Genomic DNA, 16,526 nt, shown 5'->3' on the forward strand with positions numbered 1-16,526 from the left:
ATTCACCGACATATTATACTTAATGAAAAGTTTAGAAAAAGATTTAAGAAGAGTTTTTATGATAGCAAAGCAAATGTATTTAACTGGTTCAGTACATGACCCCATTCTTAAAATTCAGTAGCCATTCTATAACCATGGAGTACCAGGCACTATCAACATACCTAACTCATCTTTCAATTTCAAATCTTAAATCTCTCTCCTGTCTCTCTGATGAGTAACTCCTCCTTTTCCAAGCCAAGGTACAAGCCAACATCCAGGCTCCAGGTAAGTATAGAGATTTTTTTTTTTAATTTTATTATGTCGCTATACATTGTGGCTGATTATTGTTGCCCATCACCAAAACCTCCCTCCTTCCTCCCTTCCCCACCCCTCAACAATGTCCGTTCTGTTTGCTTGTCGTATCAACTTCAAGTAATTGTGGTTGTTATATCTTCTTGCCCCGCCCCTCTGGTTTTGTGTGTGTGTGTGTGTGTGTGAATTTTTATATTAATTTTTAGCTCCCACCAATAAGTGAGACCATGTGGTATTTCTCTTTCTGTGCCTGGCTTGTTTCACTTAATATAATTCTCTCTAGGTCCATCCATGTTGTTGCAAATGGCAGTATTTCATTCGTTTTTATAGCCGAGTAGTATTACATTGTGTAGATATACCACATTTTCCATATCCACTCATCTGATGATGGACATTTGGGCTGGTTCCAACTCTTGGCTATTGTAAAGAGTGCTGCGATGAACATTGGGGAACAGGTATACCTTCGACTTGATGATTTCCATTCCTCTGGGTATATTCCCAACAGTGGGATAGCTGGGTCGTATGGTAGATCTATCTGCAATTGTTTGAGGAACCTCCATACCGTTTTCCATATAGGCTGCACCATTTTGCAGTCCCACCAACAATGTATGAGAGTTCCTTTTTCTCCGCAACCTCGCCAGCATTTATCGTTCAGGGTCTTTTGGCTTTTAACCATCCTAACTGGGATTAGATGGTATCTCAGTGTGGTTTTAATTTGCATTTCCCAGATGCTGAGTGATGTTGAGCATTTCTTCATATGTCTGTTGGCCATTTGTATATCTTCCTTAGAGAAATGCCTACTTAGCTCTTTTGCCCATTTTTTAATTGGGTTGCTTGTTTTTTTCTTGTAAAGTTGTTTGAGTTCCTTATATATTCTGGATATTAATCCTTTGTCAGATGTATATTTTGCAAATATTTTCTCCCACTCTGTTGGTTGTCTTTTAACTCTGTTAATTGTTTCTTTTGATGTGCAGAAGCTCTTTAGTTTGATATAATCCCATTTGTTTATTTTTCCTTTGGTTGCCTGTGCTTTTGGGGTCGTATTCATGAAGTCTGTGTCCAGTCCTATTTCCTGAAGTGTTTCTCCTATGTTTTCTTTAAGAAGTTTTATTGTTTCAGGGTGTATAGTTAAATCCTTAATCCATTTTGAGTTGATTTTAGTATACTGTGAGAGGTATGGATCCAGTTTCATTCTCCAGCATATGGATATCCAGTTATCCCAGCACCATTTGCTGAAGAGGCAGTCCCTTCCCCAGTGAATAAGCTTGGTCCCTTTGTCAAAGATCAGATGGCAGTAAGTGTGTGGGTTGATTTCTGGATTCTCTATTCTATTCCATTGATCAGTGTGTCTGTTTTTATGCCAGTACCATACTGTTTTGGTTTTTATAGCTTTGTAGTATAGCTTAAAGTCGGGTAGTGTTATGCCTCCAGCTTTATTTTTTTTGCTCAGCATTGCTTTGGCTACACGTGGTCTTTTATTATTCCATATAAATGTCTGGATAGTTCTTTCCGTTTCTGAGAAAAATGTCTTTGGAATTTTGATGGGGATTGCATTGAATTTGTTTATCACTTTGGGTAGTATGGACATTTTCACTATGTTGATTCTTCCAATCCAAGAGCATGGGATATCTTTCCATCTTCTTGTATCCTCTCTAATTTCTCTCAGCAGTGGTTTGTAGTTCTCATTATAGAGATTTTTCACCTCCTTGGTTAACTCAATTCCTAAGTATTTTATTTTTTTGGTGGCTAATGTAAATGGGCAGGCTTTCTTGATTTCTCGTTCTGCATGTTCACTATTGGAGAAAAGAAATGCTACTGATTTTTGTGTGTTGATTTTGTATCCTGCTACTGTGCTGAAATCATTTATCAATTCCAACAGTTTTTTTGTAGAGGTTTTAGGCTGTTCGATATATAGGATCATGTCATCTGCAAACAGGGACAGTTTGACTACATCTTTTCCAATCTGGATGCCCTTTATTTCCTTCTCTTCCCTGATTGCTCTGGCTAGTACTTCCAACACTATGTTGAATAGGAGTGGTGAGAATGGGCATCCTTGTCTAGTTCCTATTCTTAAAGGAAAAGCTTTCAGCTTTTCCCCATTCAGGATGATATTGGCAGTGGGTTTGTCATATATGGCTTTAATTATGTTGAGATACTTTCCCTCTATACCTAACTTATAGAGGGTCTTTTTCATGAATGAGTGCTGAACTTTATCAAATGCTTTTCAGCATCTGTAGAGATGATCATATGGTCCTTGTGTTTGACTTTATTAATATGGTGTATCACATTTATTGATTTGCGTATGTTGAACCAAACTTGCATCCCTGGGATGAATCCCACTTGATCGTGGTGAATAATTTTACGTATGTGTTGCTGTATTCTGTTTGCTAGTATTTTAGTGAGGATTTTTGCATCTCTATTCATCAAGGATATCGGCCTGTAGTTTTCTTTTTCAGTTGTATCTTTACCTGGTTTTGGTATCAGGATGATGTTTGCTTCATAGAATGAGTTTGGGAGATTTGCGTCTGTTTCAATCTTTTGGAATAGTTTGTAAAGAATCGGTGTCAATTCCTCTTTGAATGTTTGGTAAAATTCTGCTGTGAATCCATCTGGTCTGGGCTTTTCTTTGTTGGGAGCTGTCTGATAACGGCTTCAATCTCCTTTATTGTTATTGGTCTGTTCAAATTTTCTACGTCTTCATGGTTCAGTTTTGGGAGCTTGTGTGTGTCCAGAAATTTATCCATTTCCTCCAGATTTTCAAATTTATTGGCGTATAGTTGTTTATAGTAGTCTTGAATGATTCCTTGTATTTCAGATGAATCAGTCGTAATATCGCCTTTTTCATTTGTAATTTTTGTTTTTTGAGTCTTCTCTCTTCTTTTTTTTGTTAGCCATGCTAATGGTTTGTCAATTTTATTTATTTTTTCAAAAAACCAACTTTTTGATTCATTGATCTTTTGAATTGTTTTTTGGGTTTCAATTTCATTCAGTTCTGCTCTGATCTTAATGATTTCTTTCCGTCTGCTAACATTAGGTTTGGATTGTTCTTGTTTTTCTAGTTCTTTAAGGTGAAGTGTTAGGTTGTTCACTTGCCATCTTTCCTTTCTTCTGAGGTGAGCATTTAATGCAATAAATTTCCCCCTTAGTACTGCTTTTGCAGTATCGCACAGGTTTTGGTATGATGTATCATTATTTTCATTAGTTTCAATAAATTTCTTGATTTCCTGCTTGATTTCTTCTTGGACCCATATGTCATTAAGTAGAATGCTGTTTAATTTCCATGTGTTTGTATAGTTTCCAGAGTTTTGATTGTTATTAATTTCTAGTTTTAAACCATTGTGGTCTGAGAAAATACATGGGATAATTCCAATTTTTTTGAATTTATTGAGACTTGATTTGTGACCTAATATGTGATCTATCCTGGAGAATGATCCATGTGCTGATGAGAAGAATGAATATTCTGAGGTTGTTGGATGGAATGTTCTGTAGATATCTGCCAAGTCCAATTGGTCTAGAGTATTGTTTAGATCTTGTGTTTCTCTGCTGATGCTTTGCCTAGATGATCTGTCTAATATTGACAGTGGGGTGTTCAGGTCCCCTGCTATTATGGTATTAGTGTCTATTTCCTTCTTTAGGTCTAATAGAGTTTGTTTTATAAGTCTGGCTGCTGCAACATTGGGTGCATACATATTTATGATTGTTATGTCTTCTTTCACTTCCCGTGCTGGACTTCTCCCTGTTCCGTGTGCTCTGGCCAAGGCTGTTGGATCATGCAGTGGCGACCCCACAGGGTGTGTGGTTTCTCTCAAGTCTCCGCCTCCCTGGCCGCACGTCTCCCCACTCTGTGCACACTGTGCTGGGCTGGGACGTGTCTTCTGCAACCCTCATCTATCAGCTGGGCCTTCAAGATCCTGCTCGGCACCACCTCGCCCAGGAAATCTACCAGGTTTCTGCTAGGCACAGACGACTGGTCGCTCTGGGTGCTTTTGTAGCACTGTGTAGATCTTTCTTGGGACTTATCACCTTCCTCCTGGTATCGCAGTTATTTGTGAACTTGTCTTATCTCCCACACCAGAGTGTGAGCTCCTCGGGGGAGGAGCCCACAGCACACGGTTCACCTTTGTATCCCCCCGGCACGGAGTCCAGTGCCGGCCTGCAGACAGCTCTCCGGCAGGTTTAAGTGGACTTGGGAACTCTCCTACCACACTATTCCCAACCAGAAATTGGTTAGGCATTTTTCCAAACTGGTGGCCGCAGAGATGGTATCTGCCTCCCAGTAACAGGAAGTTTACCAGGGGCCAGAGTCCAGGGTGTGGTGGAGTGACAGTCAGCCTCGCCCGTACTTCCTTGCCCTCCCGACACCGGCCAGGGACGCCCCATGTCAGAGAACCACGGAGGGAGTGGAAGGGGAAGCCAGCCCGCAGGTCCCGGGAAGCCCCGCGCCAGGGCAAGCAAGTGGGAAGGCTCAGAGAGGAGCCGAGCCGGGCCGGAGCTGCCACCACCTGAGAAAATGGAGGCAGCCCAGGGGCGGTGAGTGGCCCAGTGATGCAGGCGGAAGCCGGGTCGGCGTCAGCCCCCCAAGCAGGGCCGGGCCAGGGGTCACTCACAGGACTGTGCCAGGTCAGGCGCTCACTCTCTGCCTCTGGTTTGTTGCCTTCCCCGTTCTCGGTTCCCACTGCCTCAGGCTGCTTGCTCGGTCCTGCGGCGTGGCTTGGGTGCTCCCAGGAATCTTCTTTTATGCTGGCCTGAAACCTCAAATCATGAATAGGGCAGCTGGCCACCTTCAGCGCGGCCCCGTCCTCCAGGATCCTGTCTGCATCCACAGCAGCCCTGGCGCCATGTTCCCTGTTTAGAGACTCACTTTTGCAGCTACGAAACAGTTCTTTTCCTGTTCCATACCTCAAAGCTGTTGCCTGTAAATGAGGCAGCCTCTCGCCGAGGGCAAAGTGGCGGTCAGCCCCCACGACGGCCACCAGCAGTGGTCCTCCCTTAAGAGATGGCGAGAGGAAGGTCCACAAGTTTCCCAGCTACCTGAGGCCCAGTGGCCGCCTTTTCCACCTCAGCTACTCCGCGCCAACCGCCACAGCCACCGCCATCTTGAAACCGCCTAAGTATAGAGATATTTCTCCAAACACAATTACTTCCTTAGAAAGATTTCTCATGCTATTAACATGTTTTTAAACCTTATTACCTGATTAGCAAGTTTTTCTCATCAGTTCAGGTGGCAGAGAAATTCAAATTATGCTGCTCTTTGAGAACCACAATGAAAAGCTGAAATATTTAATTCTGTACTAAAACTAGAAACTACTTTACTAACAAAAAGTATGACTATATATATCATGCTCACACTTACAACATTACTACATGCATCCAAATCCACACATGTACAAAAAAAAAAAAAAAAAAAAAGCTGCGGAAATAAACGTGATGGGCTGCTTCTGAGATTTTCATTTATATATTGTTTGTTACTGATTTATTAATTTTGAGAAGGATCAGTGGTTGCTAAGTCTTAAGTAACAAATATAAGAAACATTTCTTTCTACAAAAGAAAATCATTTTTTTAAATATTAGTGTGGAATAACATGAACCAGTGCCCCAGCCAGCTCGTCTATGAAAGGATATTTCAAAAACTATTGTTTAAAAAAAAAGCCTTACATATTCCTGCCAATGAAAGACATAGACGCAGAGATGTAAGTAGCCATTATTTTCTGTTGAGGCTCATTTGCCACAAAATACCTCCTCCAGCAGCCTTCAACAAACTAGAAATTGTGTCTTTCTGGTTTTTTCTTTAAATACTTGAAAGAGTGAGAGTTTTAACTGAATTAAGAGAAACCATTGTTTAAAATAATTATTAATATTCAGATAGCATGTTGTACTTTTCCAAGATACACAAACTGTATCATTTAAACTTCATAGCAGTCCTATTAGGTGGCAATAAATTTTGTTACATTTAATTAAAAATTTTAGTTTCCTATCTGAGAAGAAATAAAATATTGTATTATTCCACTTATACGGTCTACCTAGAATAAGTAAATTCAAGAGCTGGAAAGTAGAATAGAAGTTTCCAGGAGCTGGGGGTTAGGGCAGTGGGGAGTCGTTCAGTGGTACAGAGCTTCTGCTGGGGATGATGAACAAGTTCTGGCAGTGAACAGTGGTGATGGCTGCACAGCACTGTGAATGCATGTAAGCCACTGAATCGCACTTAAAAATGGTTAAAATGGTAAATTTTATGTTATGTGTATTTGACCACAATAAAAAGCAATGTGTTCAAAGCTGAAAAATTGAAAATTTCAAGTAAACAATAATAATAAATTTTAAAATAGCCATGATTCAACCACCAAGAGGATTATTACTAATATTTAAAGTTTGAGTGTCTTTATCTGTGAAACTGAAATAATAATAGTGCTTACATCAGAAGGTTATTGTGGAATTTTTATGAAATAATCTATGTAAATGACTTAGCAATGGCCCTAGCATGTAGTAAGCATGTGATGAATGCTAGCTGTTATTATAACTATTGTGCGATAATTTTATACACATTAACATAACTTGCTCTTTTTAACCTAACAATGTTCTGGGAAAATACTTCCATGTCCTTAAAAGGACACATGATTTCTTATTTCTGGCGCTCTTCCATTGTAAGAAAATTAATGTGAGTACAAAGTTTACCTACAAGGCTATTTATCACAGCATTGCACATATTGGAAAAAAAAAACCCTGGAAACAGTCTAAATATAGCTTACAGGTGTAGAACCGAGAGGTTAGAAAGCCTAAGGAACTTAGGGGCCAGCTTGTGGCTCACTTGGGAGAGCATGGTGCTGACACCAAGTTAAGGGTTAAGATTCCCTTACTGGTCATCTTTTAAGAAAAAAGAAAAAAGAAAAAAAGAAAAGCTAAGAAACTTATTCAGAATTACACAAAGGAAGACAAAACTCAAACCTGACTCTGATTATAAATGCTGTTTTCTTTCTCTCAATATAGTCCTTTTGATTATTAAACCATTAACCATCATTGTATGATAGACAAGAGGATCTGTGGTTAGACATTGACTCTTTTGGGAGTGAGAATATATAAATAAACAAACTGAAGTGTTTGTCCTATACTCTTATTCATCAACAATCAACACAGAAGACGTCCGCGACCAAATATGTGGGGAATTCTCCCCACCAGCAAGCTAGCAAGCAATTCTGCAACCAACAACAGCTGGATGTCCTCTAATTCAAATCTATTCTGACATTGTCTACCTGGAGATAGTGTTACAGCCTATAGTTTAGGGCTCAGTCCCCAAGACTGCCACCACTTCAGATGCCAAATGCAAATTCAGGCTTCTAGAACTTCTGATAAATCAGCTCTAAATTGGGGTTCCCACAACTCCCTCCTAGGGTTTGATTAATTTGCTAGAGTGGCTCACAGAGCCCAGGGAAACAAGTACTTATGTATACCAGTTTATTATAAAGGGTATCACAAATGACACAGAGGAAAAGATGTACAGGGCCAGGTATGGGGTAAGGGGTGTGGAGCTTCTGTTCCTTCCTGGGCACACGACTCTCCAGGATCTTCCATATGTTCAGCTATCCAGAAGCTCTCTGAAGTCTGTCCTTTTGTTTTTTTGTGGAAGCTTCATTACATAGGCATGATTGACTAAATCATTGGCTGTTGGTGATCACCTCCCCCCCCCACCGCCCGAGTTTGGTGGGTGGGGCTGAAAGTCCCAACCCTTTAATCCTGCCTTGGTCTCTCCTGTGACCAGCTCCCATCCTGAAACTACCTAAGGGCTGCCAACCATCGGTCAACTAATTAACATACCAAAAGACAGCACCTTGGAGATTCTAAGGATTTTAAGAATTGTATGCCAGGAAACAGGGGCAAAGACCAAATACATATTGCACAATGTCACAGGGAGATAGGACTTTTTTCAGCTTGAAAGAATTCTCACTCTCCCCTATGTCAGTTGTCCCAGCAAATGGCTTATAGTTAACCCTTTTTTCCAACACATACATCTGCTTTACTCTCAAACCAGCGTTTGATCAGAAGCTTTATGCATATCTGATGTTTTGAATATGTGGTGATCTTATCATGGAAGATCCTTAGTTAAATCACCCTTCATAGGCCTAAAGTCCCCATAATACTCAAAATGTATTTAATGACTTTTCCCATCTCTTTATAAAAAGATTAAATAACATATTGTAACTATTCTCAAGCAATTCCCGCATGATTGCTGTTCACCTTTCTCAGAAAGAAAAGAAGACCCACAACAGAGCAACAAAGGGAACATAATGCTTGCCAAGTTCCTTTTGGTAATATTTGTTCAAAACTGATACCAGCTGGTTGTTTAATGTTGCTATCAAACAAGAGAGCGTTACCTGTCACTTCAACCTGACTCAAATGAAGCAACAAATTTGCGACTGGATGTAATCGTTGCCCCTCCTATTTGCCCAACAGGGAACTTTATTGTGACTTTGAAGCAGATGCCAGTTTGAGGGCAAACCCTACTGGTGAGTCTGGATTTGTTTAGATAGATGTAAAAGGAAGAAATCTGCAAAGGAGGGGACTGATGCTGACTGGAGCAAGCTGAAGGATGAGAAGCAGGGAGTAAAGGATCAGCCAGGTAACCCCTTGCCTGGTCTCCAGGTCTCTTGATGTTCTTAAATTTCTGACTCTTTGCTTGTTGTTAAAGAAAAATGAAGCCCAGTTTAGAGAAGGCAGTCATCTCCCAGTCTGGTAAGTGCCAAATATACACCTTAATAGAACCTTGCAAAGCTTGCCCCAACCATATTTTAATGTGTTCATTGATTCTTTTTAATTGCCTGGGTGATACAAACAAAAAATTTCATGCTGTATTGTATTATAAACAGTACAAAGGTAAAGGGCCTCCCTTACCACGCCAATCCAGTCCCATTCCCCAGTGACTACTGTTATCATTTGGTGTGCACCCTTTCTTATGTTTTTCTATGTTCATATGAATATACAAATACATATTTAAATGTTGATATTTTTATTAAAATTGGATGATTCCATGGATAATGCTCTACAACTTGACGTTTTCATTTATTAAAATATTGTCAACAATTTATCTCTTCCCAACTTTGCCCAAGGTAGACTTTCTTAGGAATATTGTAAATAGAAGTATGACCACAGCTAATACATAAGAGCCCTCCCAAATTATAAATGCAAATTTTAAACAAGGCTATCTGAAAATAATCCTTCATATTCATCTTTATTTTCTAACCTCACAGTTTCCAAATGTTGATCCCAGAACTGGTGCAAAGCTGGTCATATCAGAATCATGTTAATTTTTTTAAAAAATTCAGATTCTGGGGCCCTAACATCAAAGGGTCTGATCCCATGGATCTGGTGTAGGGGCTAGGAATCTATAAAATATAACATGTCTGATTCTGATGATCAGCCAGGTTTGAGGACAATGTAAGGTCAATGCTTCCTGGAGGCTGCATTAGCAGTATCAGTAATGGAAGATGAGCTTGTGGTCACCCAAGTAAGTCAGTTCACCTGGCAATATTCCAGTCCTACATGATGGTGTATAGCATTGCACCACATGAGTGTGCCATGCTGTATTTAACCTGCTCCCTACTGGTGAACATTTAAATTGATTCCAAACTTTTCATTTTACAAGCAACACTATAATAAATATCTTTTCATTTGTGTGTGTCTGTGTGTCTGTGTATATGTACAAAGACAGAGTGAGAAAGACTTTTCATTGGATAACTTCCTTAAAATAAAATTTCTCCTTCAAAGAATATATGGTTTTTAATATTTGAAACACTCCTTCCAAAATCACCTCACATAGGCTCCTCTTTTGTGCCATGATATGTCATCAAAGGATGAAATATTTTATTTTGCCTCTTCGAAGAATTATATTAACTATACTCATTAAATACAAATAATGCTACTGTAAATTTCTGACTCTTAATAATTGACTCAATGGTAGTTACAATTATTCTAGATTTTTATTAATCTGGATTTTTTTCTATGATACTTCAATAAAATTAACATTATTTTTTAACAAACTAAAAATCTGAAGACTATAATTTTTATACTTAAGATATCATATATATATTATATTCATCTATTCATTATATTCATCTATTTCTAGAAAATAGTAACAATAAAACCATTTATTAGAATTTACTATGTGCCAAGTACTTAACACATATTAGCTCATTTATCTCTATTTATAAATAGGAAACTAAGGCCAAAATTTAGGTGCTTATGACCACACAACTAATAAATATTAGAAGTGGAATTTGAACCCAAGCTGATTGGCTCACAAACTTAGGCACTAGTACTCAGTATTCAAATTTAGCTTTTTGATTTTATCGTAATAGAGCAACACAAATGGAGACTCAAGTATATTACAATGTATATAGGAAGGCATGATAACCTCTTAACCTATTCAAGCAATTGTGTTTACACAGAATAGATTCTGATCTACTAACTCCTACCTCATCCACTACCTCACAGTATTATTGCAAGTATTCTTTTCTCTGCTTTGGAAGATTCTCGGTACAGCTTGAAGAGATGAACTATTGTATAAAGAAGAAAAGTGATTGTTTAAGCAGACCCATTTATGACAACATCTGTTTATGAAGGAATTTGGGGAAGGATTAACACTTGAGCCAACTACTTTATGCCTATCAAAAATAAAAAAGGTCATTGAGATGTGTCTTAAATAAGTATCATTATAAGTAGGAATTTAGAACTCAGTGTTCTTTTCTCTATAAAACATTCCTTCATTTATCAACATTAAGTCAAATATTTATTGAGCTCCTACTATGTGGGAGGCAAGCTATAGATGCTAGAAACAGGAGCAATGAACAAAGCACATGCAAACACACACACACACACACACACACACACACACTTGTCCTCCTAGAGTTTATATTCTAATCAGGAAGAGACAATATAACAAAAGAAAATATATGATAGTGTGCTTGTTGGTCAGGCATTATGAAAGTAATGTACATCATAACTGGAACAAGGATTAAAAATTGTATATGCATTCAGTACGCTGTCTCTAACTCAATTAATGTCTAAAATAAAGTGTAAGCTTATAAAGGAGGAAAAAAAATCATTTGTTGACCTGAATCTCCCAAAGTTTCTGTACCATATGGAGAAAATCAATCCTCCTTACTAAAATATCACTACTTTTGCAACTTTTCATGAAGTTTAGAGACAGAGTAGAACACTTCATCCAGTCTTAGAAAAAAAAAAAGTATTATTGTAAGTTGATGCTAAGGGAACACTGGTTCATAGTGAAGTAAAAAATCCAAACCACCATGCTTGGGGCTGTTTCCTTCAGATTTCACTACCTCTCCTCTATTCTGCAACTCCCTGCTTTGAGGCCACCCTCTCCCCTCTTCAGAGCTTCAGACCATCATGTTAATAAGAACTGATTTGTAAATAGCGTCTCCCTCACCCCATCTCCAGCCCCCTTTGGCCAGGCTCCTACTTTTCTGCTCAATGGCACAGATGCGGCTTTGAGCTGACTGGGACCAGGCAGCTATTAGCAGCAAATCCAGTGAGGGAAATTAATGAAGGGGACAACTAATAAAAGACAGCTCAGGACAGCCAGACTAACTTGCTCCGAGCAGTAATTAACTTTTTTTTTTTTTTTTTTTTTTAAGTTCATGAAGGTAAATACGCCATCGGCACTGGTCCAGTCTAACTCTTCTTTATTAAAAAAGAGAGCAGAGCTATTCACGGGGAGCTGAGACTTAATCTGTTTTCCCCCCAAGAAGAACAATTTTAAATTACTGTGTGATGTGTTTATAGATCCATGATGCCCAAATCAAGAGACACCTTTAAAGATCAGGGAGAAAGAAGGAAGATAAAGGAATATGAGTCACTGAATAAAAGAAATCATCATCCCGTGCCTGGAAGCAGCCCAAAAGAGAGAAATCATTTTTCAAACATTTGCTTTCCCTCCCCACCTAAAATGACTGACCTCTGTTCAGCTCAAGTGCTGCATGAAAAACAAGGCTGAATCCAAGGTACATGGCAAGTCTTAGACATCAGTGTTAAATAATATTCTAGCTTGAGGAACATTTCAGTCGCCTTCCTCAAGCTTCCAGTTTTCATTTTTAAAGACATTGAAGGCTACTTAAAATTTAGTTTCTTCATGTAATTTTGAAAATCAATATGGACTCTGAAAAGTAAAATCTTTCTGAAAAGATATCAAAATAAAATCATTAGGTTTTGCTCAAAAGAATTTCTAAAAGCAAAACTATTGCATTTCCTAAAAACATTGAAAATCAGAGCTAGAAGAAACTTTGGAAATATTTAGGGTAATCATAAATATTTGGTCCAACCTCAGGCCTACCAGGCTAAGAGACTTACTCATGGTCATAGAGCTACTCAGTAACAGAAGTGGCTCTAACCATGAATTCAGCCTCTTGATTCAACCCAGTGCACTGGCTTCCCCCAAATGAAAAGAACCTCAGCACATACTCTAAGTTAATAAGCTAATTACAGTTCCTTAATGTATAGTTTAGCCGTGCTCTCCCCTTTTAGTTTTAGATAAAACAATATCAAATGACATTAGCCCAGAGAATGTTACCCATGATGTTCCATGAATCACTCTATCCTTCAAACTGGCCTCCAGACCCATTGAACTACCTCAGGCCCATTCTGGAAAGATTGAGGTGAAAACATACTTACCTGCAAGGCTCTCTCAAGAGGAGATGGCTTTTTTAGGAGGAGCAAGTACCCAGATAATGGGTTCCTTCCTAAAAAATTGCCTTCCATTAGTCAATAACACTACGCAAGGGAGAGGACAGCTCTATATTGCGATAGAGAAAAATGAGGACACGGTCACTAAATGCTTTGAAAATAAAAATGGCTTTTACTATATGATGTACCTAAAGTAATAAAATTCTCCCAAACAAAAAGCAGAATAGAAGTTGCCAGGAGCTGGGAAAGGAAGAAAAAAAAGAGTTGTTGTCTAATGGTTACAATTTCAGTTTTGCAGGATGAAAATGTTCTGGAGATCTGTTGCGTAACAACAGAATATACTTAACACTCTGAACTATACACTTAAAAATGGTTAAGATGGTTTTTTAAAACTCACTTTTAGGACAGCTGTAAATTTCAAGGCATTAAAGACTTCTTGCATGGTCCAAAATAATAAAAATAAAAATGGCTTTTGTAACAGAATCTTCAAAGTCTTCACAAGTAGGCCACCAAGTTTTGGTCAATGTATAAAACTTTTTTTTTTTTTTTTTTTGCAACAAGTAATTTAGACATTCCTCAAATAAATATATGTTCATATTGATCAAGGTAGGCTAAGTTATTATGTAATAACAAACAACACCGAATCTTAATTGCTTAATTTACATGGTTTTTACCCTCCTGCAACATCCACTGTGAGTTTAGATGACTCATGAAGACTGCTGTTCTTTATATGACCACTCAGAAGCCCAACTAGCTTTAACATTTTGGCCTCAAAGACAAGAGGAAGATAGAGACCAGAGATGGGGCCCCACCTAATTATAAGAGGTCTGAGCATGACCAGAAGGGTTAGAAAATCAGCTGCCACTGAAGACTAGGAATGTCCTCCAGTGTTTTGTCAGATATAATGCAATTTAACATCATGGAATGAAATGAAATAGCAAGCTTTAGATAAGAGTCTAACGATAGTGCCAGAGAAATTGTATTTCCTGGAACACATAGGGAGATTGCCTAGCATATATGGGAGAGCCCTGCTAGAACAAGAATACTGTAGTTCTTGTGATACAGTGCTGAAGGAGAACTGAGTGAAAAGTCTGATGGCTGTCTCAAAGATTCTGTGAGTTGCTGAGATACTGTGGTGTAATCACTGTGCTGCTTTGTTTAATGTTGTTTTGTGACTCTTAATCCCTTCAAATTTGCTAACAAAATTTCTAGAATTTGAAAGTGTGTCAGGAATATTAAAAGGCTGAGAAGCTCAATGTTATAAATACTGTCCTGCTAGCTCCTCACCAAAGATCTGGTAGCATCAGGATCAGAATGCCCCTGGGGAGAGTTTTATTCATTTTGCTGGAGTAGGAAAAGGAAGCTATTAAAAAATTGAACTTTGGCTTTTTTTTTTTTTTTTCCCATACAAAGATAAAGAAACAGCAATTACCTGGAGATCCCTTACCAGCAATTGTCACCATCAGAATTTGCTCCAGCCTGCTTTGTATGTATTATGGTCACTACCATCCTGTACATGTTATTATGGAGATTCAGCAAGAGTCAGAGTAATGTGGAGGTGAGGGGGTACCACTGGCCAGTGCCTTCAGTTGCTCAGCTTTACCTTCTACAGTTCAGAAATGTTTTGTTCTGAAAAAACTCTAGGACATCTAGAAAACTCTCCCCAATATAGGATAGCAGAAAAGTCTAAGATGCTGGAACAGTTCTACCAAAGAACTGCAACCCTTTTAAAATTATTTGCTCATAGAATATTAAAACTCATTTTTCACTACACCCTTTATGATACTTTCCAGACTGAAGATGTCAGATGGAGTTTTCTAGATCTACTGAAAATGATTAGGGCCTCCATTGCAGATGTCATCAAGAACTGTACTGGGAATGTTTGCCTGTGCACATGTCCATTGTCAATCAGATATAGTACGAAATCATCTAATTCAAGAGAAAAATTGGATTTGAACTCAGGACTTTTGAGTTTCTTTACTGTTCTACCAGCAAAATCATGTTTTTCCTTATCTGATTCTGAGATGTTGCCTGGTAATTTTGAGAATTAAGGGAAATATTATAAATTTAGATAGGTTTAATTTTAAGAAACATTTTGGGGCTGGCCGGTTAGCTCTGTTGGTAAGAGCACAGCCTTGTAACACCAGGGTCACAGGTTCAGATCCCCCTACCAGACAGCCATCAAAAAAAAAAATGTTTTTATTCTAAGCACTGTGACATGAAAGAAGTATTAAGGCATTAATACAATGCTTATCTAAAGTTTTTAGTTAGACTTTCCTCTAGATAGTTTCACAGATATGGTCAAGGTTTCACCTCACTTGACTTTTTCAAAATTTTCTGGAAAGTAAGGCAGGAAAATAAATTAATTGTATCCTCACATTGAATCAATATTTTTGTATTTGTTTGCATGCAGTATTTCAGTAGATGTAAAAAGTTGAAAAAAACACAAAATCAAATTAAAATTATCCCAGAATCCTTCATTTTGATTACTTCAATGCATAGCAAGATTTATGCATTAGAGAAAGAAAGCAATGGCAAGCCTGTGGGGTTACTCTTTTGTCACACTGGCACTAGTTTGGCTTCTTTTGGCTATTCTTATGCCAAGGAGGCAATAAACCCCCTTGAGAGTCATAGAGCTGCCCATGGAGCCTTGACAGTGCAGAGAAGCTTTTACGCCAAAATACAATACACAAAGGGATCATAAACACGTTTGAAAAGGAAGATGACCTCTTTGTCACATAGAATTAGGCTTTATTGCAAGCTGCTGCCATGGAAACCAGCCCCCAGTTCTCTCTATATTTTAAAGTTCCCTGTTTCCATTTTACATGGACTTCAGTACTTTAATTGTTTCTACATCAAATAAAATAGGTGAAAAGTTTTGGTTCTTTGCTCCCTTATTTAATGTCTTCAGGTATGCCTCCAGGTATGGAGTAAAAGAAAGTAAAGGTGGAAGTGAGAGTTTGAATTCATAGTGACAGAGTGGAGAGTGAAGAGAAACATATAGAAGATGATAAAATCATTAGAAAGAAAGGGGAAAATGGAGAAAAACACTGGCGACACAGCCTGCTGTACTATTCAATAAGATCTACACTTAGAAGAGAAGATAAACACTCATTATTAAATCTTTTAAAGGCCATCTACATTCCAAACAGCCTTCTCCTGGAGGTGTGTGTCCTTTGGAAATAACTTTTTGCCTCTTGATTTCTTACAACCCTGGAATCCAGTGTGCAGTAGAGTGTCCAGGCCCTGTAACCGCTGCCCCCAAGGTCGAACCTTAAAAGTATGCTTCCAGTGGGAAGATCCGTGGACCCCAGGTCCTTTTATTTCTTAAGAAATACATCACTTGTGTTTTATAAGAAAATTGATATAAAGAAAACTGAGTGCTTATGCAGTTACAGCCTGGGGGGATAAGGGGGGGGGGAGATATATAAAGAGAGAATTGATGGTGAGCTAACCGCAGCTGAAGCTCTGCGATCCAAAAGCTAGTGGAACACGTGAAGAATGGACCAGGGTGAGCTCGGTGAGATGCAGGCTGGGGAAGAAGAGTG

The sequence above is a fragment of the Cynocephalus volans genome, chromosome 9 (genome assembly GCF_027409185.1).
Source record: "Cynocephalus volans isolate mCynVol1 chromosome 9, mCynVol1.pri, whole genome shotgun sequence".
NCBI lineage: Eukaryota > Metazoa > Chordata > Mammalia > Dermoptera > Cynocephalidae > Cynocephalus > Cynocephalus volans.